Raw genomic sequence first — 27,540 nt, forward strand, 5'->3', positions numbered from 1 at the left:
AGATGAGGATTTTAAAAACTCTACATAACCACAATAATGTAATAATTCTTTAATATCATCAAATATCTAGTCAGTGTTCAAATTTCCTCAGCTGTTGTAAGGCATGCTTTCTCTCCCTCACAATTTGTTGAATAAGGATCTAAGATCCATACACTGCCATTGTTTGATATGTCTTTCAACCCATAATTCCCCTCCCTCTCCCTTTTTTTTTCCCAATGTATTTGTTAAGAAAACCAGGTTGTTCATGCTTTAGAGGAGTCCTAATGTTACACTTCCTCTTACTGCATCCCTGTGATATCTTTTAGTGCATTCTTCTGGTTTTCTTTTCTTTCTGAAACTGATACTCAGATCCAGAGGGCTGATCAAATTGAGGTCTAATCTTTGTCACAGGTAATTTCACAGGTCATACCGTGGATTTCCAGCAGTCCTGTCTCTCTCTTTGTGACATCAGCAGCTGCTCGGTGGGCATTACCTGAATCCATTGTTGCAAAACAGAAATATTCTATCATTCATTCTACATTTATTAGCTAGAAAGAAAGAAAGCCCTCTCATCAAGTCTTGATCATCAATTGTTGCTTTCCTGAAAAGGCAGGAACATTGCTTCATTTCTTCTATTTTTTTCAAAATATTGAGTTTGTTTGCTAGTATCCTACTGAAGGACCTTTTTAAGTATCATTCTAAATGTGTCTATTTAACATACCTGTGTGTTTCAATCTATTATTGACATTATTCTAATTGATGATTAAATTACTCTGTCTTTGCTTAATAAGCGCCTGTTCAAGATGACTCCTAACTCTTTTTGATACAAACCTAGTATTATTAATAGCATCCCCACTTTCCACTTCATCTTTTATTTCCTGTCCAAGCCCTAGGTTGGAGAGTCAACTATCTCTCCAAAGACCTTAGTTCCTTTCAGGAAGACATGGCACTTAGAAACCGAGTCTGGTAGGTTGGGATGCTCATTGTTATGCAATTAGTCATCGTTATAAGCCTTTTCAGTGGACAGAGGTAGTAAATACTTTTTAGAAAAAAAATAAAACACATCTGACTCATCATATCAACAAGAGAAAAACCAAGAAGCATATGATCCTCTCATTTTTTTTTGATCCTCTCATTAGATGCAGAGAAGGCATTTGACAAAATACAGCATCCATTTCTGATCAAAACTCTTCAGAGTGTAGGGATAGAGGGAACATTCCTCAACATCTTAAAAGCCATCTACGAAAAGCCCACAGCAAATATCATTCTCAATGGGGAAGCACTGGGAGCCTTTCCCCTAAGATCAGGAACAAGACAGGGATGTCCACTCTCACCATTGCTATTCAACATAGTACTGGAAGTCCTAGCCTCAGCAATCAGACAACAAAAAGACATTAAAGGCATTCAAATTGGCAAAGAAGAAGTCAAACTCTCCCTCTTCGCCGATGACATGATACTCTACATAGAAAACCCAAAAGTCTCCACCCCAAGATTGCTAGAACTCATACAGCAATTTGGTAGCGTGGCAGGATACAAAATCAATGCCCAGAAATCAGTGGCATTTCTATACACTAACAATGAGACTGAAGAAAGAGAAATTAAGGAGTCAATTGCACCCAAAAGCATAAGATACCTAGGAATAAACCTAACCAAAGATGTAAAGGATCTATACCCTAAAAACTATAGAACACTTCTAAAAGAAATTGAGGAAGACACAAAGAGATGGAAAAATATTCCATGCTCATGGATTGGCAGAATATTGTGAAAATGTCAATGTTACCCAGGGCAATATACACGTTTAATGCAATCCCTATCAAAATACCATGGACTATCTTCAGAGAGTTAGAACAAATTATTTTAAGATTTGTGTGGAATCAGAAAAGACCCCGAGTAGCCAGGGGAATTTTAAAAAAGAAAACCATATCTGGGGGCATCACAATGCCAGATTTCGGGTTGTACTACAAAGCTGTGGTCATCAAGACAGTGTGGAACTGGCACAAAAACAGACACATAGATCAATGGAACAGAACAGAGAACCCAGAAGTGGACCCTCAACTTTATGGTCAACTAATATTCGATAAAGGAGGAAAGACTATCCACTGGAAGAAAGACAGTCTCTTCAATAAATGGTGCTGGGAAAATTGGACATCCACATGCAGAAGAATGAAACTAGACCACTCTCTTGCACCATACACAAAGATAAACTCAAAATGGATGAAAGATCTAAATGTGAGACAAGATTCCATCAAAATCCTAGAGCAGAACACAGGCAACACCCTTTTTGAACTCAGCCACAGTAACTTCTTGCAAGATACATCCACGAAGGCAAAAGAAACAAAAGCAAAAATGAACTATTGGGACTTCATCAAGATAAGAAGCTTTTGCACAGCAAAGGATACAGTCAACAAAACTCAAAGACAACCTACAGAATGGGAGAAGATATTTGCAAATGACCTATCAGATAAAGGGCTAGTTTCCAAGATCTATAAAGAACTTATTAAACTCAACAGCAAAGAAACAAACAATCCAATCATGAAATGGGCAAAAGACATGAAGAGAAATCTCACAGAGGAAGACATAGACATGGCCAAGATGCACATGAGAAAATGCTCTGCATCACTTGCCATCAGGGAAATACAAATCAAAACCACAATGAGATACCACCTCACACCAGTGAGAATGGGGAAAATTAACAAGGCAGGAAACCACAAATGTTGGAGAGGATGTGGAGAAAAGGGAACCCTCTTGCACTGTTGGTGGGAATGTGAACTGGTGCAGCCACTCTGGAAAACTGTGTGGAGGTTCCTCAAAGAGTTAAAAATAGACCTGCCCTACGACCCAGCAATTGCACTGTTGGGGATTTACCCCAAAGATACAGATGCAGTGAAATGCCGGGACACCTGCACCCCGATGTTTATAGCAGCAATGGCCACGATAGCCAAACTGTGGAAGGAGCCTCGGTGTCCATCGAAAGATGAATGGATAAAGAAGATGTGGTTTATGTACACAATGGAATATTACTCAGCTATTAGAAATGACAAATACCCACCATTTGCTTCGACGTGGATGGAATTGGAGGGTATTATGCTGAGTGAAGTAAGTCAGTCGGAGAAGGACAAACATTATATGTTCTCATTCATTTGGGGAATATAAATAATAGTGAAAGGGAATATAAGGGAAGGGAGAAGAAATGTGTGGGAAATATCAGAAAGGGAGACAGAACATAAAGACTCCTAACTCTGGGAAATGAACTAGGGGTGGTAGAAGGGGAGGAGGGCGGGGGGTGGGAGTGAATGGGTGACGGGCACTGGGGGTTATTCTGTATGTTGGTAAATTGAACCAATAAAAAATAAATTAAAAAAAAGAATAATCTTAAAAAAATAAAATAAAACACATCACAGGTTCTTACTGACAACGCAATTCAAATCCTGTACTACAAGGTTTATGTTGACCCCACTCATCTTCTTCTTCCTCCAAGGTCCAGATTCCCATTCTCGAGGAGCCCAACATAATAACTCATCTGTTTTACCTCACCATACTAGTTTCAGGATCATAATCCGACTACTACTCCCAAGGATACACTTAGAGTAAACCATTTAAATTCTGTTTGCATTTCTTTTGTTCTTGGGGTCACTATCCCTAGGTTTGCATAGTCAAATTACAGTGGTTTAAAGTTTTAAGAAGTTTTTCTCTGTGAGGTTATGCCACCATTTTTTTTCACAGGTTACTTGTTTCACTTTGCTTTTGACTTTTAAGGACTGTTTTCACATTTAATTTTGTTTTATATGTATTTAAAATATTTACATTGCTCCAAAATCATATTTATGATAAAGAGGTATATTCAGGAAATCCTAGGTTATCCACCTGTCCCCACCATCCCCTATAAGACTCGTATCTTGGGCTTCCTGGGTGACTCCATCAGTTAAGGGTCTGCCTTGGGCTCAGGTCATGATCTCAGTCCTGGGATCAAGCCCCAGGTCAGGCTTCCTGCTCAGTGGGGAGCCTGCTTCTCCTTCTCCCTCTGCTTGCTGCTCCCCCTGTTTGTGCTCAATCTCTCTCTGTGTCAAATGAATGAATTTTAAAAAAACTTTAAAAAACTCGTATCTTATTTTTAATAGTTTATCCATTCAATTTTTAATGCAAGTAAATACATCTCCTTCTCATAAGAATAATAGTAATATCCTAGACATACATGTATCCAGTTTCTTTGCCATTTCTTGTTGGTAGAAGTTTTATAATGGAAAAATTTGGAGTCAGAAGGACTGATTAGAAATCTTACTTTAACCTGCAAACTAGTTGCATGATAGGTAAATCACTTCACCTCTTAGAACTTCAATTTCCTCATCAGTCAAGTGCACATAATATTACCAATTCCAGACTGTTGCTATGAGAAAGATATAATTATTTGAATATGGCATACAAACCCTACAGCACCATGCAAATATAAAGCATAATGAACAAGGAATAGAATGACTGGTTAGATCAAATCCAATCCTAAAGCTTTAATTTGTTTGTTTAAAATGATAGCAGCATCCGACTATGAATGAGAGCTTTACAATCATCCAAGCTGCTGTCTGGAAACTGACTTTTTGCCCGAACAGAACTCAGTTATAAATATCTGTCTTTCGATTTGACACTCAATTCTGAGATGAATCGAACATGCTTCAGAATTTTAATCTGACATCGAAGAGCTAAAACTCTGAAAGTAGATAAAACATTTTGGGGGAAAAAGCAGCAACCTGTTAATCTCAAGTGACTTTTAATTCCGACTCTGATTATTTGATATAGTAACATATCTTCAGATGGAAACTCATTTCTGAAAATTCATCTCCAAAGCTTTTATATAATCTAAGTTGGAGAGGAAACACACCTATATTTTATGTTGAGGGAAAATAAAACGCTAAAATTAATCACTTGTTCTTTTAAAATTTTTTAGACAAACCTCATTAAGGAAAGAATATTGTACGATGTAACTTTTTAAAATGTGATTCAACAAATGATAAAGCAACAGGAATAAGTAAGAGACTTATGACACTGCATTAAATATCAACTATGTTCATATTAGCCTTTCTTGGCTGTTACAAAACATTCCTCACCGAAATTATTCATTTTCGCCAATGAACTCTGCTTTTACACCAAAATCTGCTTTGGAGAGTACACATCGAAGAGTCATATCTAAATTCACATGTAACAACAACAACAAAAATTCTGTATACACATTTTTTAGCTCTCAACTTTGCAGATGCACATTATTTTCCTCTTTCCATTTAAATATTACATGCTGGCAACAGTCCTATGTCTAAGCCAACAATCCAGCCATGAACAGCTCACTGGGGGAAGAAGGGCAGAGGAGATTAGTTATGAAAAGTTTCAAACACATGCAAAAACAGTGAGAACAGGTCAATGAGCCTCCATATATCCATCATCCAGATTTAACAATATCAAGAACTTGCCGTATTTATATCATCTTCCTTTATTGCTTTGTGGAAGCCTTTTATGCAAACCTCAGACTTCAGGCACACCCCAGCATACATCTCTAGCATGCCCATACATGGGCATTTTCTTACATAACTATAATGTAATTTCCACTGGAATAAAATTGCCGATTATTTCTTTATTTCATCAGTTACCCAGTCCATAATCAAAATCTCCCAACTGCTTCAAAATAATCATCTTAGGGCAGCCCTGGTGGTGCAGCGGTTTAGCGATGCCTGCAGCCCAGGGTGTGATCCTGGAGACCCTGGATCGAGTCCCATGTCAGGCTCTCTGTATGATGCCTGCTTCTCCCTCTGCCTGTGTCTCTGCCCCTCTCTCCCCCTCTGTCTCTATGAATAAATAAATAAAATCTTTAAAAAAAAATCATCTTAGAGTTGGTACATTCAAATTAGGACCCAAATGAAGTCTACACATTACATTTGGTTATTATATTTCCAAAGCCTCTTAAATCCAGACATATGCCTCCTCTATATTCCCCCCATGCCACTGACATGAGAAACCCTCCCTTTCTTTTAAATATGCACTTCTTAAGTGCCTATTTCTTGCTAGATACTTTTGCATGTATTCCCTAATTTGATCTCAAAATAACCTCCGGGGTGATGTGACAGTCACAGGTACTTGCTACCAAAATTTGGGCTTTCTCTCCCATGGTATGGAGCTTTGCTGAGAAGCAGCTGCCATCAGAGGTCTTACCAAGTGACCATCTGAGCCAAGTAGATCAAGGCTGGGTGAAAGCATTTCCCAGTGACAGGTGCCCCCAGTAACTTCCCCTCACCTAGGAATGTGCTTCTTGCAAGGTAAGTCGTGGGCATATTTGTTGATAGGCATATCCTCCCAAGACAACATTCTTAACTCCCTTCTCTGTGTTATGATGTTGTGTCACATTTCTATTATATCACTTCTTACATTTTAACTGTAGTCATAACTATCTTCAGCCACTACATAGTAAATTCCAACAGAAAATTATGCCTTACTCAACTCTGAATCTCCAGGGCGTACCACACTGCCTAACATATAACAATTTGTGGCATAAAAGAAAACCCTAGTGAATCAATTATACATCCCATCCTTAGAATATAGTTACGTGGCAGGTTATCATTTATTTGAGAGGAATTCCTCTAATGCATCCACGACAAAATCACAGCACTATAGAGGAATTAACGCATGAAAAGTGGTGGTACATAAAATTATAGAATGTGGAGGGAATAAAGGCAAAAGGTGTTAGAGGGAAAGAGTCAAAGAGAAAATTTTATACTTTCAAGGAAGGAATTTTTCTGAAATACTAAAACACAAAGCAAACAAAATTGTGTTTAATAAGAGGTCATAGATCCATAACTGTCTGCACAGGGACATCTCTGGCTGATTAGCGGTTAAGCCATTTTTCAGTATTACCAAGGTTGCGATGACACAATTTAGATCAATGTTTAACAATCTTAATTGTTTAGAAAGGCGAACCCAAATCCCTTACACTTCAGTTTAAGCACATTTCTTCTTTCCCATCATATGAAGGTGAGCAGCTGGCCACCATGCTAAGCAGATCTCTTTATATACTCAGAGACCCTCCAAATATGCACTGCTTATTCCAGTCTTTAAATAATACAGCTCTCTTCACACTCTTCCTTATGCATTCTGTTGGGAATGATTCATTATGTAATTCATCATATTAAATTATCCTTTTTTTTTGCTACATTCCTTAACTTTACCTCTCCCCAAGCCCCTTCTGCTAATGTCTCTAGTTCAATTTACTACATTAAATTCTTCCCCTCTCAAATTGGCATTCTGCTTTCTATGTCTTAACAGATAGATAATAATTTACCTTACATTTCATTCCTCGTTCTGAAGTGCCTAATGATAAAATTAAAACAGTTCCAATCAGAATCATGAAACCAACCTTAAAAGAGTTTCCATATGTCTTGGGAAGATTTGCCTTCCTGGAAATGTGTTGATGAATTTTTAGCACAAATTAAACCTCAACGAAATCATTCCTCAACTATTTCTATAAGCATTCTGCATCATGTCACCCTCTGATACTTTAGAGCGGGAGACCCGGTTTGAAGATGAATGATACTGATTCCAACAACCCTGCTTACAACTTACAAATCTGAGAAATGTTTCTGAGAGGTGAGGTAAGTGGTCCCAGGGAAAGAGGCCAGCGAGAGTGTTCACAGTACTCCGCTGCTTATTAGAAGGTTTGTTATTCTGCTTTCATTTCCTGCTGTCCAAAGGGTTTGGCAAATAAACCTAATAATAAAATAGAGCTAAAATGAAAATGCTGTTTTAAACCTTAGAAACCAATAGTAAATAACAACAACACAATAGCTAACCCTTACACTGTACTGACTATTGATACCGGTACAGTTGTAAATACTTTACGTGTATTAATTAACTCATTCAATTTTTTAAGCTACTCCTATAAAGAAGACATTTTTTATCATCTTTAATGTTACAGATGAAGAAACTGAGGCTCAGAGACTTTAAGTAACTTGTCTAAGTCATGCATGCTTTGGCTTGAATTTAGACTCAGGGTATCTGGCCCCAAAGTCTATATTACTACTCAAGACTTATATGGTAAATGGTTCAGAAGATTCGTTTTTGTGACATAGGAAATATATCTGCTAAGGTAATACATATTTAGTGAATATGAACATTTCCAAAATCATGTTTTCATCTTAACAAAAGATAAAATGACACAAAATAATAAAACTAATAATAATAACAAAATTTTTAAAATAACACAAATAATAATAATCAACACAGTATCAACGTATGGATTTTCTGAGTGATGCCCTCTCTGATTCATAGTCTAGTTGGAGACCTCCAGCAATTCCTCTGACACTGTATGCCCATGCAAGTCCTCACACCCAGGGTGGACAATTCAACAATGTCCTCCCATTGAAGCTGGGCTGGCCTTGGGATTGGCTTGGACCACAGACAGAAAGTGGTAGACGTACATTCTGGAACTCTCAAATCCAGTCCTTCACTTCTGCTCTTGGAACCCAGCCATCATGTACGAGAAACCCATGCCACATGGAGATGTTACATAAGGGGGAACCAGACATACTGGTTGACAGTCCTAACTTAGTTCCCAAATGATGCCAGTGCCAACCCCCAGCTCTGTGAATGAGCCATCTTGAATGGTCCAGTTCAATCAAGTCCCAGATAACTGCAGCCTTAGGCATCACCCCGTACCCGGCTGAGCTTAGTTAGCCCAGAGAAACATAAGAGATAATAAAATAATATGATGGTGACTTGAAACGATAATTAACAATTTTAAGCCACTATATTTTGGCTGTTTTATTACAGCAATACAGGTTATTTATCACAGTTATATCAAGACATCATTCATGAAACTTCTGGACAGAGTAGGTATTATTGGGGCTAAGCTCTCATAATTCTATTCTGTAATTTAACAAATTGTATTATAAATATTTATTTTTTTATCTGTCTCCTCTACTGAAAGTCTCAAGACTATAACTGTGAATTTAAGGGGAAAAATTTTTTCCAGGGTAAATTACAATAAAAGTAACAAAATTTATAAAGAACATAGGTTTAACAAACTAGAAAAATTCAGAAGTCACCCCAGCCTATCATTTTGGCAATATCTAACGCTTTGTAGATTTGAAGTTATAGAAAGGGTGAGACTTGTCACCCTAAAACAGATGGTTTAACATTATCACTATTTATATACCACCTATTTATATACCACCTTTTTCTTATAACTGAGAGAGAAAATAAAAAGAAATGAAACAGAGATAGTGGCCAAAGTTAGCCAGGATTATTTTGCTTGTTTAATTTTTAAGAATAATAATAGAGAGAGGGAACTGTTTGGTGAGATAGAAAGATATTTTTGGAGGCTGGGTAGTAGAGGAATTATAAATGTGAACTCTAGAGCCAGGCTGAGTGGGTTTTAAATTCAGTCTCATAGTCTGAGTTTTGAATTGTCCCTACACAGTTGTGTGGCAAGTCACTTAACCTGTCTGTGCCTCAGTGTCCTTATTGGTAAAATGGAGATAATGAGAGTACGTACTGCAGAGGGTGATGTTCAGGATCAAATGAGTCAATATACGTGAAGCACATAGAATGGTGCCTGACATCCAGTAACACTGGCTAGCTCTCCTGCTGTTCCTCTTCTTGTTCCCCTTCTCCTCATACTACCCTAGAAGCACAGTAATGAAGATACTATCCTTTTAGATCATAGAGACACGAAGCAGCCACTGGAACTAGACAGTAAATATAACCTGACAACTAGCTCTATAACTTATGCTAGAAACAAAAATAAATTCCGAAGAAATTTTGCTTATAAAACACAAAAACTTTGGAACATTTAGAAGAAAAAAAAAAAAAAAACAGGAGAGTGTCTTTCACAGCCTGGTTTGGTGAGGGGTGGGCAGGAATCTTAAGCTAGATATAAAAAAAGACAAATGACTAGGGAAATGGTTGTTAAACTTGACCGCACTAAATATTAAAAATTCTTTGCAAACAAACAACCATAAACGAATATAAAGGACAAGCCAGAGACAGGGAAACAGAATTCTGTCAGGATTAGTGTCAAAAATAAATAAAGAACACCTACTAATGAATAATAAATAGCAAAGAACTCAATACAAAATGGGCAAGACAATAAACAAGTCCATGTAAGCAAAATGAAAATGTTTACCTGCAGAACTCAATAAAACTCCAAGATAACAAGCCCTATAACTTAAAAAAAAAATAGGATAGTACATACTTGGTAATTGGCTCCTCATCCTCTGCGTGGGCCCTGAGCTAGTGTTATCTTCTGAATAGGAAGAGAAGAATGTGGGTGAATCAGGGAGATGGGGATGAGAAGGACTAGGTCTTCTAATTTCCAGAATTTTTCCATCCCAATCTTTCCAGATCAGGCTGTTTAGAGCCATAATATAACCTGACATTTTATGTAGTTGAATTTTTTGAATCTCACTTATCATGGTTTGGTGGTGTGCTGCTGACAACAATAACAACATCATCTTGTAAAAGGCTAGACACAGCTCTACGAGATGTCCACATATTAACCCAGAACAATCCCACAAGGTGTGTCTGATTATTCCCATTTTGCCAATGAGCCACTAAATGGTGACAGGCCCAAGTTCACACCAAAGACTCAGGATTCATACACAAGTCATATGGCTCCAACAATCATACATTATTATTATATCTGGCTCTGAACCATATTGTTATTATTGCCTCTAAACATATGACATAGGAAAAGATGTTCGATGGTGCTAGTAATCAGGGAAATACAAATTTGCAACATACCATCTCATAGTCTATGGAGAGTGGCAAACATTCAAAGTCTGACAATGATGAGCTCTAAGGATATGGAGCCATAGAAACCTGTGAGTTTTAGAGGGCTTATAAATTGGTGCAAACCCTTTCAGAGGCATTTGCTACTATTTGCTTAAATGGAAGATGTGTGTTCTCTATGCTGCAGCAGTTTAACTTCTACAAATACATGGTAGAGAAAATGTTTGCCAAAGAGATAAGGAGAGAAATGTTCATTTCAACCATGTTTGTAACTGTAAAAACTATATATATTTAGTGATATGTGCAAATGTCCATAAATGAAAACTATATAAATTTGGCATAGACATAAAATGGTATACTATTCAGCAGTTGACATGGATAAATTGGAACTGCTAGCTACATAAAAAATAAATCCTAAACAATTGTATCATATTAAAAAATAAGTTTAAAAATGATGTAGTTGGCTACCACTTATAAAAAGCTGAACAACAAAAAATAGCATATATATTTTTCAGTGATACATGAATGCATAGTAAAGCATACAATCACAAATGCAGATGATAAACACTAAATTCCAAGGCACGGTTCCCTCAGAGAGAAAGGGATAAGGCAAGGCACACAGGGCTGTATCTGTTGTGTAGTGCTGGCTTTAAAAAAAGGCAGTACTACATTACAGGCAAATATGTTGACATTTAATAAAACTGGGTGGCAGGTGCATGGTGGTAAGCTAGTTTGTATACTTGTCTCTACATTTAAAGTATCTCATAATAAAAATATAAAAACAAATAAAATATGGCATAACAGAACATTTCAAAAATAAATAACAAAAGAGGTGATTTACATATATTTCATCAAAGTCCTTTTTTGAGAAATGCATTGCTTTACAGGAGCATCTGTTGCTCTGAGTCTAGGTCCTTAACGTTGATGGGTCCTGCCTCTCTTTAGAAATTTAGCAAAATAAATGGTTTCTACTACAGCAATAGCACTGCAGTTTTATACAGAACTACAAAGTAAGGAGAATCTCAAGACACATAGTGTGATTAACAAGATAATAAAATTAGTGACAAAATGTTTATGAAAAAATCAGCAACATATTTGTCCTCACCTGGCAAAATATGCCACAGGACAGATAACAGCAGGTGAAGTAGGAAAAATATGTTTTCACTACCTTTTTATAGAACCTAGTAGTTTCTCTTTCATACAGAAGAGAAAAAAAACATCCAGGGTTAGTAATTCTGAATCAGGTTGGTAACCGTCAAGTTAAGATTAATGCCTCTCAAATATCAAAAGGTAAAAGCTTTTTGATAAAAGGGAGAAAAAAAAAAAGTCACGTTGTGTCTATGTGTTCACTTGGCCCATTAACCTGCATTCCTATCCCATCACCTAAATTCCAGGATGAGCAGTGATCCAGTTACAAATTCTAAGTCTCCAGTATAGAGAAGCCCAGATGAAGAAGACATGTAAGAAACTTGTCTCATGAACTCAAGATTTCAGAAAAACTCTTTTATCTTTGCATTTCTTGCCTTTGAGGTAGCCTCATTCCTTTTGTAGCTTATTCGAATTGTCTTTTTGTTCATGTGCAAACAGCACACTTAACCAGAGTCATTAAAGTGTCAGTCTACATTATACGAAACGTAGCCAAGACAAGAATATACAGAAGAGGCCCAAGAACTACCAATATACAAAGCACAGAGTTCAATCATTTAGTCTGATACAAATGGAAGTTGATTTAAAAGGCATAGATATATCATTTGGAGGTATCAGAAAAGGAAGATACTGGGAAAAATAACAATTTGTCACAGAAATTTTTATAAAACCTATATCTAAAGTCACTTGTAATGCAAGCAAAGATCCATCATATTTGAAGAACTCACAAGTATGCTACACTATTTATAGTTCATTCATAGTCATGGCCATGGATTTTCAAGAAAAAAATGTTGATGTTTATTTAGTACATATTGATTAAGAAGCATGAGGAAGTGAATTTTAAGCTTCTGATTCTAAAATTCATCTGGAAAAACAAATATGTAAGAATGTTCTAAAAAAAAAGGTAATGAGGGAATCTGTCCTTTTAGTAAGAAACATAGTGTAGTGAAATAATAATTAAAAGAGTGAGATAAAATGTTACAACAACAGGCAGGTGAACTAATGGAATAGAATTTTCTCTACACAGACAGTAGGAAATAGAAGTTAATGATCTTTGATGAGAAGAGCATCAGCAATCAATAAGTAATTATCTAATAAACTGGACTACAACACTTGTTCAACTACTTGGAATACTGGCTATGTAAGAGGATTTACATTCTTACTTCAAACCAAATATTAAATAAATTCCCAGCAGGAAGAATTAAAAAAAACTTTTAAAAAGTTTTAAATAAATATTTAATGAAGTAAAGACTTTAAGTATAGAGAAAAATGACCAAAAAAAGATTTTTTTCAAAATGTAAATACTTTTACTTTTATAATTACAAAAGTAATACGTGGGACATTCATAAATCTTAAAATGCATGAAAAAGTAAATAAGAAAGATTGTTGATTTTCCTCACCATCCAGGGGAAGTGTTGTTACATTTTACAGTAATTTCTTTACTTTCTAGTATGTATATATATGAGTTTTCTTTTTTATTATCATATAAATGGGATCACAGTTGCTTTGAAATTTAAAGTTTTCAATTTCTATATCAAACAAATCTTCATATATCAATAGATATTGATGTACACTGTCATCATCATTACTGTCAATGGTTACAATACATCTTACTTCATTAAAAGGAACATTTTGGAATTAAAAACAAACACAAGCACAAACTATTTCTCTCTCAACTACATGGCTTCAAAAGCTGATCGTGTAAGTCTTAATTTTCTTTCTTCTAGTTTTAAAAGTGTAAAAATTCCTTAGGTTAATAGGTGACTTTGACTCAGTAGGGTGGGTCACTCATATACTAAAAAGTGTTGGAAAGTCAAGCACATTTTTATAATTCCAAATATTACACCTAAACATTTGTTTTACCTTCTTTGAAAACTAGTCATGTTAGATTTTCTAAATGATTATTCATCATTGGTATTTCTTCTTTTCTAACTTATCCCTTCATGTTCCTTGATCAAGTTCCTTCTTAGAAAATTTTTTTTTCATTTCTAAGAGATCTTTTCAATAAAATTTTAAAAATTAATATTTCCATATGTTATAAATTATTTTCCCTGCTTGTCATTTGTATTTTATCTTTGTTAATTTTTTGATGAGTGGAAGGTTTCAAATTAATCCCATTTGTCAATATTTACCCTAATGGTTTCTACCTTTACTGACATGCTTAGAAAGAACATCTATCCACTTAAACATTTTCCCATGCTGTTATGTTTTGTTAGATTTAAAAAAAAAAATACTTGAATCCTTGCTCTGCTTGAAATTTATTTTGATATGAGGTATGAGAAAGAAATTCTACCAATGTTTGCCTCAAAATCTGGACATTTGCCCCCAGTGAATTAAATACTTTGAACATATGCCAAATTCTTATATCTACTTGGGTCTGTTTGGAGACTTACCATTCCACCACCAATTAATTTTAAAGTTGTCACTTGACTATCTTAAACTTTAAATCAATAAAAACATAAAACTAAAAGCAACAAATTAGAAAAATTATTGCAGCAAATATGAAAGACAAATGGTTGATAACATCATACAAGTCAACAAAAGAACTGGTGAAGATCCAATGGAGGGTGTGGAAGATGGGCAAAGGACATGAGGGAAAAGTCATAAGAAAAGAAAAACATTAAACAGCAAAAAAAAAAAAAAAGAAAACAAAATAAAAACACAGCAAACATTAAAAAGTGATTTCCACCTCTCTAGTAATCACACATTAGTTTAAGAAATGAGATAACACTAAACTGTTCAATTAGCAAAGATTGTTTTATAAAATAATCATTTTTCAAAAGCCCTCAGAAGCATCTGGAGGAGAGAGGCACACTTACACTTCCCAGTAGGTATATAAATCGACAGAAACGTTTTTAAAAAACAATTTGGCAATATCTAACAAGAGTCATAAAACAGTGCATATCCTTTGATTCAGCATTTTCCTTTAGACTCTTGCCGAGGAAATAATCTGGAATGTAGTAAAAGATTTATGTACAAAGATATTCACCTTAGTTTTATTTTACATCAAAAATAGAAACTAGGTAAAGGTCTCATAAAATCACAAATATATAAATCATAGCATAATAATAGTATTAAATACTCTAGCTATTTAATATAGTTCTTAAATGTTTAATGGTATGTGAGAAGTCTTACAATATAAGTCAAATAAAAAGAAAGATTTTAATAGTCTATATGTGGTTGGATTCCTAGTCAGTAAAAATACATGTAGAAAAATAATGGAATGTAAACACATGTAAACGATCATTTCTGCGAAATGAGATTACGGGTGTCTGTCATTTTCCTCATTTCCTTATTTCCAAAATACTTTACAACATGTCTCTATTGTTTTTATCTAGCTAGATGGGAATATAAATTTAAGAATGGCTGGTATTTTTAAGATGGGAAAACTATGAGCAAACATATTTACGAGCTGGAAGAAGCAATAAAGGGACAAGATAAAGGCTTAACAGAAGGGAATGGATACTACAAGGGTCCTGAGAGGAAGAAGCAACAACAGAACAGGTGGAGAGACTCGTTTGGGAGGAATATCTTTCCTTTGGTACTTAGAAGTAAGAAATACCAATAAGGGCAGACACAGGTAGATTTACAAGCAGGCAATGGGGAAAGAACATTCATGGAGCTCGCAGACGTTCCCTTTTACTACCTAAATCAGGCAGGAGGCAAGCTCATAAACTGACACTGAAACAGGCTGAGGGTGGTCGGGGAATTCGAGAAGAATGATAAAGATTATGAATAGGGAATGGAGAGGAAGCCAATTAAAAATAGTGAAACGATCTGTCCTGGTATTTCTGCTTTCCTAAAAACACACTGCAATCACGAAATTGCTTAATTCTGGGGAACAGGGCTGTTAGTGTCTTGTTCATCTACGAACAGTTCTATTAACATATGCATGCCACATCCTGATTGATCACTTGACTAATTCAGATTTTTTTTTATTCATGTGACACCCTTCAAGCCCTTGGCCAGGTCACTAGAGCCCTCCACATTTGCAAATGTAGCAGTCGATTCACAGTCTTCCGGTTATTTTCCACTTTCCTATGATATGACACATTTAGGAATTCCTCCTTCTTTAAAATTATAATTCATGTGCTTCTAGGACACTAGAAGCTCTCCTTTGGTACTTCTCCTACTATGCCAGTCACCTTTCACTGACTCCTTGGCGGGTGCCCCCTCATTTATGTGGTTATAAATGGTAAAGTGCTCCAAGGCTCAGTTTTTCTCTGCCTCTTCTCTACGTTCATTCATTCACAAGATGATTTCATCCAGGCTCTTGGCTTTAAATACCTTTTATACACTGACAACTTACATGTATAATCTATTACACACATACACTGTGGTCTGGCCATCTTAAGCTTCCACCTGGACTCCAAACTCATATAGAACTGCCCGCTTTACTTAAATGTCTATCAAATTGTCCACAACCAAATCTCAGACTACTCCTCATCCCCAAACTACTTGGCCATTCAACCACATGAGAATTTTATTCAGCTGGTTGTTCAGGCTAAAAACCTAGGAGTCATCCCTAATAGGCCCTCATTTCTTCTTGTCCTCTTCTAGTAGAGTTACAAATCCTATCTACTCTACTTTCAAAATGTACCAGGATCTGATCACTTCTCCTCACTTTCATTCTAGTTCAAGCCACAGTATCTCTCACCTGGGATGTCTTAGTACCTCAGGTAGCTTTATCCCTCATCTCTTATCCCCCATAGTCTAGTCTCCCCACAGCAACCAGAGGGATTCTATAAAAAATACCTAAGTCCAATCGCAACACTCCTCTGCTTATAGCTCTACAATGACTTCCCATTGCACTCAGAGTAAAATCCAAATTCTTTATGAAGGCCCCAGAGCCCAAATAGTCTGCTGCCCTGCAATGTCTGACCTCGAGTCTTCCATGTTTCTCCCCTTTACTCAACATGCCAAGCATCTTTCTGCTTTTCTGGCTTCAGGGCATTTGTCCTTGCTCTTCCTTCTATTTAGAGCACTCTTTCTCCAGATTTACCCTGGACTCATTCTACGTTAGCCTCAAAAGGAAGTCCTTCTAAGAGAGGCTTTCCCTGATTACCCTATATAAAAAACAAGCAACTCATTCCTTTATCATGCTTTATCTATTTCAATGTATTTTTCCATAGCATATATCCCCATCTCATTTATTATATGTATATTTGTCTATTTTCCCACCCGATTACAATTCTCACAAACAAATGCTTTTCTGTTTTGTTTACTTTGATAGACGTAGGAACTGGGCATCTGCCTGTTATATAGTAGGTGCCTGTAAATATCTGTTGAACGAGGGAGTCAATGAAATATTTTTCAGTACCAACTATGTATGAGGCCACTGTATACTGGGTGCCAGAATAGGAAATTAAGTAGCTTGCTCATTTCTGGGTAGCTCAGGGTTCTTAATCATAAATTAGGAAAAACCAATCTGGACTTTTAAAAAAAGTAATTACTGCATGGTCAATGGGGACTTCTCTGGTCTGACCGGCGAAGGAGGGAGGCAGGGAACAAGAAGATCTTCCTTCTGTTTACGGGAGACCAACAATTTCTCTAGTGACTATACCAAATAGGGGCTTCCCAAATAAAGGGAATGTTCGATGTTTGTCCCAGGCATATTTTCCAAAATTTTCTTATCCAATTAGCAAGACCGGGAAAGTGTCCAAATAAAATATTTATCTAAATAAAACCCACACAATTTTTAAATAAGCAATTTCAGAAATATTAATGGTATCCTTCTGAATATAACATAGGATAGTCTAATTAGCATTGTTTCATTTAATTTCAGTTTTTACAAGAAAGGCACCAACAGACCAGGTGTAATACACGAAAGCTTTTTCCCCTTTCTCTTCTCCATCAGCAACAAAATCCCAAAGTATGATTTCCAGATTCTCTTGAAGAAACATGAACATACGATGTGTCCCAGATGGTGCCTTCCAATCTCTTACACACAGAAATGAAGCTTTTACTGTGAAGAACAGTGGGCATTTCTAACTCTGTTGAAAGCAGAACAATGACATATATCTATCCTTATATATTCACAAACAGAAAGCTCTCGATTTCAAAAAGGCAAGTCGATTGCCCACCCTTTTATTCAGTCTGCTATCAAAATACTAAATTTTATTACTATTCTATTGCACATTATTTCTGAATTAGTAAATTATCAGATTCAAGGAAAGCAAGTAATAAAGCCTAGGACAGAGTGACACAGAAAGAACATTTATCTGCAATATGGCAAAATAAAGAGCTGTTTCCTGAGTTTCAAGATACGTTCCTTGCCACCTTCTCATCTGACCCTGTTGACTCAACAAATATGTGTGAAAGGCAATTTTCTCATCTACTTATATAATCGTCTCCTCAACACTCGCTTTGGCATTTGAAAGCAGAATAAGTTCATGACGTTCTTTCTCTTAAACGACATGCAAATAATAAAAATGAGCCAGTATCAAAATCACCAATCTCATCCCAAAGATAATCACATGAAATAATTGGTCTGAGTCACCCACTTCCAAGTCAAAGATCAAAAGAAATGTATAAACCAAGGACAGAAAAGTCAGAAGGTAGCTGGGAAACAGTGAGGAGAAAAAGAGAACAAAAGCTTAACCCTGTAAGTGTAGGTATTACTGTGTATGTGTGTGTGAATTTGAATAGGCCCATGTGTGAGGGTGTTGACTTGAATGGGTTCATATGCATGTGTATGCCCATATGGGTACATCGGCCTGGGCAAGTGTGTGTGTGTGTGTGTGTGTGTGTGTGTGTGTGTGTGTGTGTGTGTGTTGACCTGAGCAAAGAAGAGTGTGTGTCTAAGTATGACTACTGGAGCAAAGCGTGTGTATTTGTGCTTGAGCAAACAGATGTTTATGGGAATGAGGGAGAGGGTTGTGTAGGACAGGATGAATGAGTGTGATTGTGAATGTGTGTGTCTGTGTGTGTGCATGTAACAGAAAGAACTAGAGACTTTTCATTTTCCTGCATACTGTATATGGGGCTGTTTTCTTAAAAATTATGAAAGCAAAGACAGGTTCACCAAAATTTGCCACTCCTACATAGGGCAGGTACTTCCAACTCAATAGGAATTAGGTGTGAAAAATATCCTAAAGTGATTTAGCAGCAGGGCATGTAGATTTCAGTTGATTCAACATTGCCACTTTGTAAGGTAACAGAATGCTATTTTTCCTTTCAGTTTAAAATAACCCGATATAATGAACAAGTAAATATTCCCTTCAATAAAAGACTCTTTAAATCAGTATTACAATTGATTAATGTCCCTTGATTAAACACCATTTTATTTTAAATTAGGGCTTAACAAATAATTTCTGAATGGTCACGATTAAATCCTTTGCTGGTGTGTTAGTGTCATACATAAAACATAAAATGCACCCCTGCCAGAGATCTTTCAATTTTTATTATTTTTTTAAATTTTTATTTATTTATGATAGTCACACAGAGAGAGAGAGAGAGAGAGAGGCAGAGACACAGGCAGAGGGAGAAGCAGGCTCCATGCACCGGGAGCCCGACGTGGGATTCGATCCCGGGTCTCCAGGATCGCGCCCTGGGCCAAAGGCAGGCGCTAAACCGCTGCGCCACCCAGGGATCCCTCTTTCAATTTTTAAAACTAAGTACCACGAAGCACTGCTGCCGTGTGCTAGATCATAGCTGTATTTTGATGCCCGCAACACACCTCAAGTCGGTTCACTCTGCTCTGCTCTCCAGGGCTCACCGGGCGGGGAAGGACCACGTGCAGGCCAATGGAAAAGAGAAAAATGCTCTCATCTTCAGAGCTGCCTTTAGGGCTCATCAGGTTTTAAAACCCCAAGATGAACCTGGAAGGACATCAAACTCGTCCAGGGGACCTGCGCTTCCCCAAAGTTCCGGTCCCGAAGCCTCTTCATCAGATGGAAAGTAACAAAGGCAGGCTTTCTTTTTAGAACTCAGCTAATATTTCGGGGCTTTTTTCCGCCAGCATCTCAGGGATATGTGTGTATAGATATATGCACACTTGTAAACACACGCACAAATAAAAATTTGCTCTTCCATCTAACGTCATCTTTATTTTTTAAAAAAAATCAAATAAAAGCTGCCAACCAACAGTATTTACCACTCACACTGCTTCCCACCTTGGTCTTACAAGAAGAGCACCAAGAAGTTCAGCAAACTTGAGGATGGGCTGTGGCTTTCAGTCCCTTGTGGTCACCACCGAGAAGCTGGGGCCTAAAACCCAAGGACAGGTGAAAGGGGGGGCCCCATTTCTCCCTTCTCATCAGTGACAGACCCTGAAATATTTATGTGCCTAGAACACAGCGGTCTCGCTTGCTTGTGGCTCCACCTCCTCCGCAGCCACTTCATCCATCCACCACCCAAGGCCCATATCACCTCCCCCACCTCCCTTGGGAGTGGGGCTGGGGCCTGCCCTGCTACTCTGTGTTTCATAACCTACAGCTCTACGTGGGACCTTTTCTCTGCCTCTTTCAAGTCTTGAAACCACAGTTCCTTTTGGGCAACCCAAGTTACTGTTCCCCCAGAGAATAAAACCCCAAAGTTCTTTGGTTTTCCCCTGGAAGAGGAGTGAAATGTGGAATGCTCAGATTCTTAAAAAATCATCTTGGCCTCTTCTTCCTGGGAGGAAGAGTTAACAGCAGCCACAATCGTTGATGTTCTATTAATACACCATTTTGCTTGAGTTTAACAGACTTTCTGGACACTCTGTAGTATACAGATAGTACTTTTTTTTCAGATTAATAATTAGACTGCTCCAGGTACTTAACCCAAAAAAGTATCTAGAGATTAAAGAAAAATGTACTGGGAATATTTTTTGATAATGTAAGTAGCATACTGTTGACATGAGTTTATGTTTCCAGACTTTCCAAATGCACTGGGAGTGTGCACATATGTACATATATGTGGATGTGTGTGAGGGTATCTCCGTGTGTGTGTAGGTATGCCTATGGCAATCAAGATGCCCCACTGTGTTTTCCTGAGGTATAAAAAGCTTTATTTATTTTTTTGTTTGGTAAATAAAAGCTTGATACTTTTCTGTTACTGAAAAAAATCTCTTCCAGTTTACTTTGTGGCTTTGTTTTTGCTAATGAGAATTAACACGCAGATTTCATCAGGATTTTCAAGTATATCTGCATTGAGAGTTACACAGGGTATTGGCATAATTTTTCATTTCTTCTGACTGTGGCCAGAGTCCCTTTCTCATTCTTAAATGTGTTTCTTTGTGCTTTGTCTCACTTTTTAAGTTCCATTTACCAAATGTTTATTTCATTATTTCATTTTAAACTAGCCTTAGATACATCATTCATCAACTCTATTGTTTGTCCATTTTCTAACATTAAATCCTGTGTTTTGTTCCTATTATTAATTTATTCTTGGGGCGCCCGGGTGGCTCAGTCATTGAGCATCTGCCTTCGGGTCAGGGCATGATCCCAGGTCCTGGGATCAAGTCTCGCGTCGGGCTCCCCGCAGAGAGCCAGCTTCTCCCTCTGCCTGTGTCTCTGCCTCTCTTTGTGTTTCTCATGAAGAAATAAATAAAATCTTAAAAAAAAATCATTCTTACTGCTTAAGTTCAGTTTATTGTTGTTATTCTGTTTCAGGATTCTTTTTCCTCCCAAATATCTAGAGTTGAGTGTTTCACTCATGTATTTTCAAATTTTATTGTTAAGCAACAAGATATCTTAGGGCTATAAATTTATCTATGAATATGTTTTTGACTGCAAAGTATAACTTTGATATGCAATATTCTTCTTCAATTACTTTCTTAAAAGTCTACAGTTCTATTTTTATTTTATCTTTGACCCGGGGGCAATGTGTCCTTTTTCCTGTAAATATTCTAAGCCTAAAAAAAGAGATTCGTGAATGGAGGTGGGGGGGGGGGTCCATCTGAGATATTAAAATCCTAATAATATTATTAGCTATCGATAAATCTCATCTTACTATACTCTGGGCCTCTTTACTCTATTTCAACCAAGAAACAACTGTCAGATTTCCATTTGTGCTCTGTAGTCTGACCTATCAAAACTAATAAAAGATTTCAAGTGGAGCTTTTTGCAAAAGCTTTCTTTTCTTTTTTTATAAATTTATTTTTTATTGGTGTTCAATTTGCCAACATATAGCATAACACCCAGTGCTCATCCCTTCAAGTGCCCCCCTCAGTGCCCGTCACCCAGTCACCCCACCCCCCGCCCATCTCCCCTTCCACCACCCCTAGTTTGTTTCCCAGAGTTAGGAGTCTTTCATGTTCTGTCTTCCTTTCTGGTATTTCCCACTCATTTTTTCTCCTTTCCCCTTTTTGTTTTCCCGTTTATATTCAAAGTACTTATTGAAAGAAAGGCTGTTAATCTTTCCCGTTGCATGACTCTGTGACTGGTAAGAAGATGCAAACTCCCTACCATCAGAGCACAGCTTTTTCTCCTTCCCTCTGGTACTCCACACTTCTCTTTCCACTGAGTTCCATCACTTTTTAAGTGGTAATCACAAATGGAGGCATTTGGGGGCAATTAAGAAGAGCCTCGTGATTTAAATTCTTTAAAATCATTTAATATCAGAAATGCTCATGTTGATTGATCATTTAAAATATCCCGTGAGACGTTTGGGTTTCCTCCCACAAAGGAAGTATAGGAAGGTCAAAGGAGGTTGGCAACGGGACAGCAGCTGCGGAGAAAATAAGTAAAGCCTCCAACACCAAGTTCAGTCACGTTTACGTGTTATACCTCTCAGTTTAAAAACTATGCATGGAACTAAAAGCAAACTCTTGTTAAATGACTTCTACTTTTTTTCTGAGAAGACTTCACAGTTTCACATGCAGTTCTTCAGACCTCTGACAGAGATCAAAATAAGAGGCAATTTTAAGATGTCATTCCTTATCTAGCCATGTTCTTCAGACACGCTTTCCCCAAGATAGACTAAATGACAACCTATTCCCCCGTCTTGGTCTGTACCAGATAAACTACCATTCCCAATCTGCCTTGACTATAGTTCTTGCAGAATATGATTAATGACATAGTCCAAGCAGAAGTCCCCAAGGAAAACATCCTCTCTTAATTCTATATCTAATGAAATGGTGTAATTCATAATTCATTAATCTGACTGGGGTGACAAAACAGACTGCAAGGAAAAAAAAGTGCCTCTATCACATCCTAAGAGACAAAACTGAGATAATGCATTAGTGATAAAACATACTTGAAATTCACCATATTCTGCTGAATAACACAAGGTTTCCTATTTAAAAAAATAAATAAATAACACCAACACACTCATTGTGGTCACCTCCAAAGAAGCCTACAGAATTCTCATTAAGTCATTAAATTTGATTTTTCATGAAAGAAAATCTACTACGCAATGGATTTCCAAACTACAAATTATACTGAGAGGATGAGTTAAGTAAAAGTCTACTCAACAGTGATTTATGAAGGACAGTGGGAACAAGTGAGTTAATAGGATTTTGTCTTTCTACTCTAGGTTCCTTATGCCTCTTCTTCAAAGAGGATTGCCTGTCACTCCTATGAAGCATACACTTTCCAAGTGTGAGGTCATTCCACAGTTTATACTTATTAAGCTAATGGAGCTTAGTACATCACTTTATTCAAAACTAGCTTTGAACTAAATGCAATAGACTAACATGCAAAGCCAATTTCTTTTAGTACTTTAAAGTTTAAAAACAGCAAAAGGCAATAATAATGGAAAATTTAATATTTGGTCTGACTCAGCATAATCCTAATTAGCAGCAGCAGCAGCAACAACATATACCTTAGTTGTCAAGGTTTGGTTGAATCCTGCACTCATGGAAGGTGCCCTTCCTAAGCCATAAAGGATATTTTGAGTTCTGAATGTCATCTCCACATATTGAATCTAACTTCCTGGATTTTTAAACTTTCATCTGTACCCGAGGCTAGCAAGTGAACACCATTTGCTTATCAATATAGAACAGAGTAAACCCAGACATCTCCCCCAGGACTGAAAGATCCTAGATCATCAAGCCTAAAAAGTTAAGTCACTGTGTTAAGTCACATATTTTAACTTAAAATATTAAGTTAAGTTAATATTTTTCCATCCTAAAAACTATGAAGATATCATTCTGTTAGTGATTATATAACTTGGAGGTTGTGAGGGCGGGGAAGCAGATTTCGGCCTATGTGAGGAAAATCTCCTCTACACATGGGTTCTCTCCATTTGAGAAGGAAATTTTAAAAAACAATACAAATATCTAGTATTGAAGAGCTCAGAATTCATAATGAATCAAAAGATAACTTTACACTGGTCATGAAGTCTTTGCCAAAGGAATATGCCAATTTACTAACCTTGATTCTATCAGAGAGATAAAGCAGTTGAGGTAACGATAGTGAGATCTACTCTTCTGCTTGGATCTTGTCCACAGACACCAAATTCTTCAGTTACCATGAAATACTGAGTACAAGTGCTGTGTTCAGTTACATAGATGTAGTGTGAGTCTCACAAACAAGTGAATTTTAACTATGGATAAAAAGATGAAGATGCGTGCTATGACTAGGCAAGTTTACTTTAATTTTTTTTAAAGATTTATTTATTTGAGAGAGTGGATGAACAGGAGGAGGGATAGAGAGAGAGAGAGAGAGAGAGAGAGAGAGAGAATCCTCAAGCAGACTCTCACTGAGTGCAGAGCCCCACTCAGGGCTCAATCCCAGGACTCTGAGATCATGACCTAAGCCAATGTCAAATGCTTAACTGATGACTGAGCCACCCAGGCGCCCCTGTCAAGTTTCTTGTATATCCAGCTCTCCCTTGCCAGACAAGCAAGGCCACAAAGCTATGTTCATTTTTAACAACTTCTTCACTTTCCATCAAGATTTGGTTCACTATCAAGTGAGTCTGAAACATTTTCCTTAGCACTCCTTTCTCTTTGTTCCCATTGTTTTTCTTTGTACAGAAGTATTCTGACCTGGATAGTTTTCCTTGCATTTTTACTGTTCATCCTATCTCTACCTTCCTAATCCAACATCCAGACTTGAAGACTTTCCTGTACCAATTTTAGAAAGAGCATGCCATTCTTCTTCTCAAATCATGGTTCTCAAATATTTGCAAATCAAAATGACTTGCAATTATTTTTAAATCATGTATTAGGAAGTCTTTGATTATAAGTATCTGACACTGCAACTCAAAGCCTTGAGCAATAAAAGTTATTAATGGAACTTACTGCAATAACTTATTTTTTCCTTTTTTTAAATAAATTTATTTTTTATTGGTGTTCAATTTACCAACATACAGAATAACACCCAGTGCTCATCCCGTCAAGTGCCCCCCTCAGTGCCTGTCACCCATTCACCCCCACGCCCGCCCTCCTCACCTTCCAGAGTTAGGAGTCTTTATGTTCTGTCTCCCTTTCTGATATTTCCCACACATTTCTTCTCCCTTCCCTTATATTCCCTTTCACTATTATTTATATTCCCCAAATGAATGAGAACATACAATGTTTGTCCTTCTCCGACTGACTTACTTCACTCAGCATAATACCCTCCAGTTCCATCTTATTATTTTTTTAACTGAGAAAAGTTATTGGTTCATGTAACCAAAAACTGCAGTGACAGGATTTGGCTTGGTTCAGCAGCTGAACAATGCCACCAACACTATCTTCATACCAACCTTCTGACCTTAGGTGTCGTATTCATCCTAAGACTTGTTTTGATCTTCAGATGATCTGTAGTACCTCCTAAAACTACAGCTTCAATTACTTTCAGTAGGAAAGTCATAGTCTATTTTCCCAGTAACTCAATTAAAATGCCAGTCCAGTTTAGCTGTACACATCTGTTCCACATGACCATCACTAAAAAAAAAAAAAAAAAATCATTGTGGCTAAGGGGATAGGAAACACGGGTTGCTTACACCAATCAGGGCCCTTTTGGAACTGAAGGAGAGGTCTGTGTTACCCAGGTTTCATAGTTAGGACGCTTGGGACACTGTATTTGGAAGAGAGAAGGGATGTTTGAGAGTCAACCAGCAAATACTGACAATAAAACTAAATTTTTGACATTTATCAGGTTGTGATTCTTCTGTCCTTCCTATTCCTTGCAATATTCCACACAAACTAGCATAACATTTTCTATATAGCAGGTGCAATATGAATAATGATATTAGTAGAACACAAACATATAGAGAATAAATGCTTAATATGTTTGCTATACAAACTCAATACATTTGAGAATCACAAGATGCAAAGAAAATAAAATTTGGAAATCATATTTAAACACACTTGTCATTTAAAAAACTCATTGTGACCAGAGACCCATGTTTTGCTTTTTCTCTGTTCTTTTCACTCCTAAAGCACCATACGTTTTAAATCACACTTGGAAAGGACATTTGATTTTCTAACATTTTAATTGTGATTTTATAATTTTATTGGAGGGTAAAAAGTTAAAATATGGCTTTTAAAAAGGATGACCATTCAGGCTGGTTTATCCTGAAGATTCCTGGTTTATGCCTTTTGTCCCGGGCATATTATTAATACTTTCAAGAGAATCTTGCTTTGTACAATAAATTACATGGTCAGTCTAATTTTAAATAAATGTCAAACACCTATTTTGTATTCTAAATAAAACTGAGATAAGAAAACTACCTAATCAAGTAAAAATCATGCTAAATAGGTATATACTCTTTGCAGGAGTAAAAAAAAAAAAAAGTTATTCAATTTACCATTTGTAAGAAATAAAGCATCACATCTAAAGTCCAAAAGAAAACTCATTTAAAGCCACAGCTGTTGTGCTATAAGGATGTGGATTAAAACTCATCATTATCTTTCTGTTAATACTCTTCTCTGGACCAATCAGTGGTCATATGGTGTTTACAGACCCTGGACACTGAGCTGACTTGAATGGCCTTTGTATTGCAATACAATCAGATTATGTCTAATCTAAATGCGGGGTGTCCTTTATAGAACAGACAAATCCTAATCCCTCATTTACAAAAGCAAAGCCAGTCTAGTCTCTGATGGCTATCTATTCATTTCCATTTTTAAAAACATTTTAAGGGACAGAAATTAAAATAAAATTGAAATTCACTCAGTCTAAATTTCATCTTAAAGGTAAGAATTCAAAGATTTTGAGCTACAGCTAAAGCACTGTTGTGATAGCCTCAAACATGTTATTGCATAAACACAGTTCTTTAGTTCTTTTCTTCCTGCAGAATAGAGTAACAAAATAAACTACCCCCACCGTTCTAAAAGAATAAAGCCAAGCTTAAAAAGCATCTAATTTCCCATTCTCTAAATTACTTGGGAGTTTATCTTAAAACTCAGATTAGTTAGCTGCACCTATACTTTATCAGTTAAGCTGTAATAATGTTTTAAAGCCAAGGTCCCCATTAGAGGATTCACCAAACTTTTCTGGAATGGACCTTTCTGCTTTTTGCCATCTCACTACATTATTGTCAAGTCCTGCTTCCCCATGAAACCTTGGGATTCACTGGTATTTTCAAGGGCATGAGGGGGTAAAGTACGGATGTGCCAATATCTCCTCCCCCCACCCCAAATCATGGCTTTCACCATCTGTCACCCCCGACCTTCTCTTTCACTGCCATCCTCTTCCTCCCAGGACCCTAGAATTCACTGTCAGTACATATCCTGATGCCATCTCCTTCCTCAGCTCTGCAGGCTGCTACTAATTTGGGGAAATCCTTCTTTTTAAATTTTAC

The 27,540-nt window shown here is 36.8% G+C and overlaps 1 protein-coding gene across 7 annotated transcripts in view; it reads right to left on the reverse strand.

Moving 5' to 3' along the window:
* The window catches only part of ZNF385B (zinc finger protein 385B), a 386,057-nt gene that overhangs the window by 322,515 nt on the left and 36,002 nt on the right, over positions 1-27,540 (reverse strand). Inside the window, exon 1 of one of the 7 annotated variants that reach the window (XM_038584989.1) lies at positions 25,498-25,623. The exons of the other annotated variants lie outside the window; for them this stretch is intronic. The gene's annotated coding sequence lies outside the window, so the exon portion shown is untranslated. Of the gene's footprint in view, positions 1-25,497; positions 25,624-27,540 lie in introns of those variants that run through there. 7 annotated transcript variants of the gene reach the window in all.

This window comes from Canis lupus, chromosome 36, assembly GCF_011100685.1.
Source record: "Canis lupus familiaris isolate Mischka breed German Shepherd chromosome 36, alternate assembly UU_Cfam_GSD_1.0, whole genome shotgun sequence".
Lineage (NCBI taxonomy): Eukaryota > Metazoa > Chordata > Mammalia > Carnivora > Canidae > Canis > Canis lupus.